The 6,857-nt window shown below is 41.2% G+C and overlaps 1 pseudogene; it reads left to right on the forward strand.

Annotated features, from left to right (window-relative positions):
- The first annotated feature begins 229 nt into the window (after positions 1–229).
- Positions 230–1,869, forward strand: LOC102867893 (annotated as a pseudogene).
- Positions 1,870–6,857: the final 4,988 nt, after the last annotated feature.

A 6,857-nucleotide genomic window follows, 5' to 3' on the forward strand; every position in this document is an offset into this window, starting at 1 on the left:
TTTCAGACAAGGGTCTCATAAAAAAAGTTTCCAAGGTGCCTGCTCCCTCCTCCCTGCTCCCTACAGCACAGTGCTTTGCTCAGCCCTGAGCCTGCAGAGGGGTTAGCCCCAGGGCCTCCCTGCCCCAGAGACCCTGCGCGAAGACATTCCAAAACCTTGCCTATTTGTAGCGGAGAGGAGCTTGCTGCCAGCATTCCACAGGTGAACCAGTGAAAAAACCTCCTGGGGAATGGGTGAGATCTTGTCTCAAGTAGCATGCCAGGACGACAAGAGCAAGCCAATCCTGTCCCAGGATGCAGCCATTAGCAGCAGAGTCACCAGCTATTCCAGCACTGCTATCAGCAAGTCCTTTAGTTTCTATGTGACTTCTGACAGGGCGTATGGTGGTGGCTATGTGCCTTGTCCCACTTGCCAGGGCAGTGGGCAGATCCCCAAGAGTTGGAGAAGCATTTGGTGGCCCTCATCCCCTATGGAGACCACAGACTGAAACCAAGAGACACGAAGCTCTTCGTGTTCCTAGCAGTGATTATCTGCCTGGTGACCTCTGCCCTAACCATCTTCTTCCTGTTTCCCCGGTCCGTTTCAGTGCCTCCTGTGGGTCTCAACTCCTCCACTGTAGCCTTTGACAAGGCTGATGTCCTCAACATAACAAATGTCTTGAAGATTTCCAATCCCAGCTACTACCCCATCACTGTGACACATCTGGCTGTCAAAGTTCTGCACCTGGTCTGAAAGCCTCTTCCTGCCCATTGGCCCCTTGACCAGTGAACATGTATTTTATGCAGTGGTAAACAGGACAGGGGATGAAAATACATACAAAATCTGTACCTGGCTAAATATCAAAGTCCAACATGTGCTTTTACATATCCAGGGCACGCTGACCTGTTCCTACCTGAGCCATTCAGAGCAGCTAGTTTTCCAGAGCAATACACAGATGACACAACCCTGCCTGCTGAAACTGAGGAGGACCTGAAACGTTTGCTGCAGAGGGTCAAGGACTGCAGCTTCCAATATGGATTGAGGCTCAATGTCAAGAAGACAAAGATCCTCACCACTGGGCCAATTGGCAGCATCAGGATGGATGGTGTGAAGAGATTGAGATTGTTAACAACTTTCGTTTGCTTGGCTCCACAATCAACACTCTCAGCACCAGTAGCCAGGAAATTGAAAGATGTATTGCCATAGGAAAGTCTGCTGTTAGGGACCTCTCCAAAGTACTGAAGAGCAATGATGTCTCTCTGGAGACTAAGGTGCATCTGACACAGGCCGTGGTCATTGGTATCACTTGTTATGCATCAGAGAGTTGGACAATGACTAAGGAGGATGGAAGGAGAATTGATGCCTCTGAGCTGTGGTACTGGAGAAGAAAGAGTATTGAGGGTACTATGGACTGCCAAGAAAACAAACAGATTCACCCTTGAAAGGGTTAAACTGGAAGGCTCCTTGGAGGCAAGGATTCTGAGGCTCTGTCTAACATTCTCTGGACATGTTGTAAGGAGGGACCGGACCTTGAAGAGGGACATCATGCTTGGTAGGGTGGAGGGACAGCGCAGGAGGGGAAGGCCCTCTATGAGGTAGACTGACTCAGTGACTGTGGTAATCGGGATGGGTGTATCGGAGAAAGAGCGATTGGCACAAGACAGAGCAGAGTTTAGGGCTGTTGTACATAGGGTTGCCATGAGTCGCAAGCGACTCGACAGCACATAACAACAACAACATGAGTATGTGGACTGCCGCGAAAACTTGTCACTTCCCTACCTGCTGACCCCCTCACCCACTGTGACCTGTCTACTGTCTGTACTCCGGGCACCTGCAATAATAGTCTGTATCTCCCACAGCTCTATGGTCTCTGAGGATGGACTGAAATGACTTTGTCAAAGGAAGAGCTCTGCTTTGTCCTCACCTCTCCCCCAGCTCCTGTTCACACACCCTCAGATCGTCTGCCTTTTGAAAAAAAAAAAAAGTTTCCAGAACCCTACAGGGCCTCCACAGAAAAAAGACTGATCACACAATTACAAAATGGACAAAAAAGATAGAAAGAATTTTGGCATAGGAAGATAATCTGATGACCAACAGATACATGAAAAAATGCTCAAAAACACGGACAGTAAATGACAGTAAAAGAGATGCAAATCAAAACCACGGAGAGAAACCAGCTCACTTCAGTAGCAGTACCAAAGTTTAGGAGGACAGCAAGTTAAAAAAAAAAGGACAGCAAGTAATAAATGTTGGAGAGGATGTGGCAAGATAAGAACTCTTATAGGTTGTTGGTGGGATTGCAAAATGATAGAACCATTCTGGGAGGCAGTTTGACATTTCTTCAAAAAGCTGAACATAGAAATTCCATAAGACCCATCTATTCCATTGCTTGGAATAGACTCTAAGAAAATGAGAACTGAAGCTCAAATGGAGATTTTTATGCAAATGTTGATAGCAGCATTATTCACCATTGCAAGAAAATGGAAATAGCCCAAATGTCCAACCACAATCGAATGGATTGAAAAATTATTGTACATTCATATGATGGAATACTACACAGGACGCAGGAGCAATGATTTTGTAAATCATTTCTTAACTTGAAAAGGATTGGAAAGCATTATGCTAAGTGAACTAACTCAGTCCTATACAAACAATACTGTATAAGATCATTTTAATAGAAGGTGTATGATGATCCAGTGGGATAAAGGAGGAACAGAGGAGTGAGGATGGGTGGGGTGTTTGTGATTAATCATGGCTTCGCAGTCTTTGAGGGATGGTAGGACAGGTGGATAAAGTAAATCGGAAAAATCAGCGTGAAAACAATGTATACAAACTTTGTAAGTAAACCAGTATATAATTTAAAAAAAATTTTTTTTAAAAGTAAATCTTGCTGAAGATAATTTAGAAATTACTGGATCAGTACATCAATAAATAAATAATAGAAATTCAAGCTGAATTCTGAAGAGGATATCAGATGAATATTGTGTTGAAAACAGTTGAATACCAGAAAGATGTTTATTTGTGATTTATTGACTATTCAAGGGCATTTGACTGTGTGAGACATAATAAATTATAAAAGAATTTTGTAATTTTTTCATTGGCATTCCACTTATCTAAGGATGATTTCTCTTTACAAGAAATAGACCTTCCTAACGTGCCCAAACTAAGTGAAATGAACTTTCACCATCTCCACTTCCAAAGAATACCCTGATTCTCCTTTCTCCAAGACACATCTGCTCTTTTGGTGGTCCAATCCTGATACCACATTTTTCCTCATGAAGTCCAGACTCCCAAATGATTTTTTCTGAATATGGATTGAAAAGTTATGGGGATAGGATGTATCCCCTTATAATTGGAACATGAACTATACAAAGTCTGAATATAGCAAAATTGTCAAAAATTAAATGGAATATATAAAGGTTGCTATAGTAGACATTATCAAGTTGAAATGACTGACTTTGAATCAGTTAACCACAAAATTTACTTTTCTGGAAATGAAAAAAATGAGGAAGAATAGAGTTGCATTCATAGTTAAAAAGGTCATTTCAAGAACTAACCTATTCATAGTACAATGGTGTGAGGGGCAGAATATTAGCTATATGCATGCAAGGAAGACTTGTTAATTACAGTTACTATTAAAATAAATGCATGAACAACTAAAGCCAAAAAGGAAGGAATTGAGTTCTACTAACTTTTGCAGCCTGAAATTGACCAAACATACAATCAAGATGCAGTTGATTTGTCTAATATATAGACAAAGTGATTCAAAATATCATGACTTAGGCCCAGCACATTCTATTCCTTAAGGTGACATATTTGCTTTTTAATACTATCATAAGACGTTTTGCGGCAGATTTGCCTGATTTAACACATCTTTGAGTTTTTTTACTGTACATTACATTGAGCATTGATTGTGAACCCAACTCAACATTGCTTGCTACACACGTTGCCGTAAATGACGGCCAAAAAAAAAAAGATGTGTTTCTAAGTAAGGTCTCAATTTAAAAGTGTGAGGCAACATGTTAATCCAAGTAAAATGTAATCATTGACAACTTCAGTGTTTCTTCTGTTATCATGATATTGCTTATTAGTCCATTTGTGATACTTTTGTTTCCTTTGTATTGAGGTGTAGCATTTGATCTTCATCTGTAAGTGCTTCAAGTGGTAGTCACTTTCACAAGTAGGATTACATCATCTGCATAAGTAGTTCGTCTGTGAGTTGTAATGTTCATGTAGGTTGTAATGTTCACTCCTAATAGTGCATTCTTCTTCATAGTCCAACTACCTAGATTACTTGCTCAGTCTTATGGATGGAAGATTTCAATGGGCAGCTTGAGAAGAAAAAGTAAAGTATTATAATGGAATGTGCAGAGAGCTGCAATTGGAGAAAAACTCTGCATTTCTCAAGCTGAGAGCACTGAAAAGCAAATTTAAGCCTTGAGTCCTATATTGGAAAATACTATGGGCAACATATTGAATGACCCAGAAAGCATCAAAAGAAGAGGGAGGCAATACGCAGTCATAGTACCAAAAAGAACTGACTGACTGAAAAAATTCAGAAAGTACCAAATGAGCAGGAGCCAATGATAATGAAGGAAGAAGTTGAAGCTGTTTTAAGGCATTGATAAAAAAATAAGGCCAAAGGAATTGATGGGATACCAGTTGACTTGATTCAGTTAGCAGGTGCAACCTTGGATGTGCTCACCAGTCTATGCCAGATAATTTGGAGAACAACTGTCTGGCCAATGGATTGGAAGATGTCCATAATTGTTTCCATTTCCAAGAAAGGAGATCCAACTGAATGTGGAAACTACCGAACAATATAATTAATACCACATGCAAACAAAATATTGCTAAGGATAAATTAAAAAATGACTAGAACTGTACATAAAGTAGGTTTTAGAAGAGACTGTGGCATCATTGTTAATGTCAGATGGACCCTGGATAAAAGTAAAGAATACCAGAATAATGTCTATTTATGCTTTATTGACTATGCAAAGGCATTTGACTGAGTGAAGTTGTGGCTGACATTGAAAAGAATGGGAATCCCAGAGCACTTAATTGTGCTTATGCAAAACTTATACCAAGACCAGGAGGCTGCTGTGCTAACAGAGCAAAAGAGCATTGTTGTTGTTGTTATGTGCCATTGAGTCGCTTGTGACTCATAGCGACCAACCCCATGTAAAACAGATATAAACCCTGCTCTATCCTGTGCCAATCACAATGCCTCTGAAACACCCATCCTGATTACCCCAGTCACTGAATCAATCCACCTCATAGAGGGTCTTCCCCTCCTGTGCTGTCCCTCCACCCTACCAAGCATGTCCTTCTCCAAGGACCGGTCCCTCCTTAGAACATGCCCAAAGTATGTCAGACAAAGCCCCAGAATCCTTGTATCCAAAGAGCAGCTCAGTTTAATCCTCTCAAAGCCAAATCTGTTTGTTTTCTTGACAGTCCGTGGTACATTCAATATTCTTCTCCAGCACCACAACTCAAAGGCATCAATTCTCCTTCTATCCTTACTAGTCATTGTCCAACTCTCCGACGCATAACAAGTGATTACAAAGACCATGACCTGTATCAGATGCTCCTGATTCTCCACAGTGACACCATTGTTCTTCAGTACTTTGGAGAGGCCCCTAACAGCAGACTTTCCCATCATAATATGTCTTTTAATTTCCTGGCTACTGGTGCCAAGAGTGTTAACTATGGAGCCAAGTAAACTAAAGCTGTGAACAATCTCAATCTCTTCACCATCCATCCTGATGCTGCCAATTGGTCCAGCGGTGAGGAGCCTCAATCCACACTGAAGGCTACAATCCTTAACCCTCTGCAGCAAGCGTTTCAGGTCCTCCTCAGTTTCAGCAAGCAGGGTTCTGTCATCTGCATGACGCAGATTGTTGATAGATCTTCCACTAATCATGATGCCACACTTCTCCCCATAGAGCCCAGCCTCCTGGGTAATCTGCTCTGCATACAGGTTGAAAAGGTATGGAGACAGGACACATCCCTGGTGTATACCCTTCCCAATTTTGAACCATGCAGTGTTCCCTTGCTCTGTTCTGACGATTGCCTCTTGGTCCAAGTATAGGTTTAGCATTAGCACGATTAAATGTTCTGGGATTCCCATTATTCTCAGAGTCAGCCACAGTTTGTTATGATCCAGACAGTCAAATGCCTTTGCAAAATCAATGAAACACAGACAGACATTCTTCTGATATTCTCTGCTTTCAGCTAAGATCTATATAACATCAGCTACAATATTCCTAGTAGCACGGCCCCTTCTAAACCAGCCTGGACTTCTGGCAGTTCTCTGCTGATGTGCTGTTCCAGTCATTTTTGGATAATCTTCAGTAGAATCTTGCTTGTATGTGAAATCAATTATATTGTTTCATAATTTCCACACTCTGTTGGGTCACCCTTCTTTGGAACAGAAACAAATATAGATCTCTTCCAGTTAAGTGGTTGTTCTCCAGATTTCTTGGCACAGCTTGGTGAGCACATCCAGGGCAGCATCTGTTAGCTAAAATACGTTAATTGGTATACCATCAATTCCTGGAGCCTTATTTTTTGCTATTTCCTTCAAAGCAGCTTGAACTTCTTCCCTCATCACCATAGGCTCTTGCTCATATATTATTTAATGAAATTCTTCTGTGTCTGCCAATTCCTTTCGATACAGTGACTCAGTATATTCTTTCCATCTTTCTTTAATACTTCCTGCATCATTTAATATTCTGCCTAAAGCTTCCTTGATTATAGCAACTCGAGGTTTGAATTTGTTCTTCAGTTACTTGAGCTTAAGAAATTCTGAGCAAGTTTGGCCTTTTTTATTTTCCGACTCCAGCTCCTCGCACATTTCATTGTAATATTTTACTTTT

The sequence above is a fragment of the Elephantulus edwardii genome, unplaced genomic scaffold (assembly GCF_000299155.1).
Source record: "Elephantulus edwardii isolate Elephantulus edwardi_28Jun2011 unplaced genomic scaffold, EleEdw1.0 scaffold00172, whole genome shotgun sequence".
Lineage (NCBI taxonomy): Eukaryota > Metazoa > Chordata > Mammalia > Macroscelidea > Macroscelididae > Elephantulus > Elephantulus edwardii.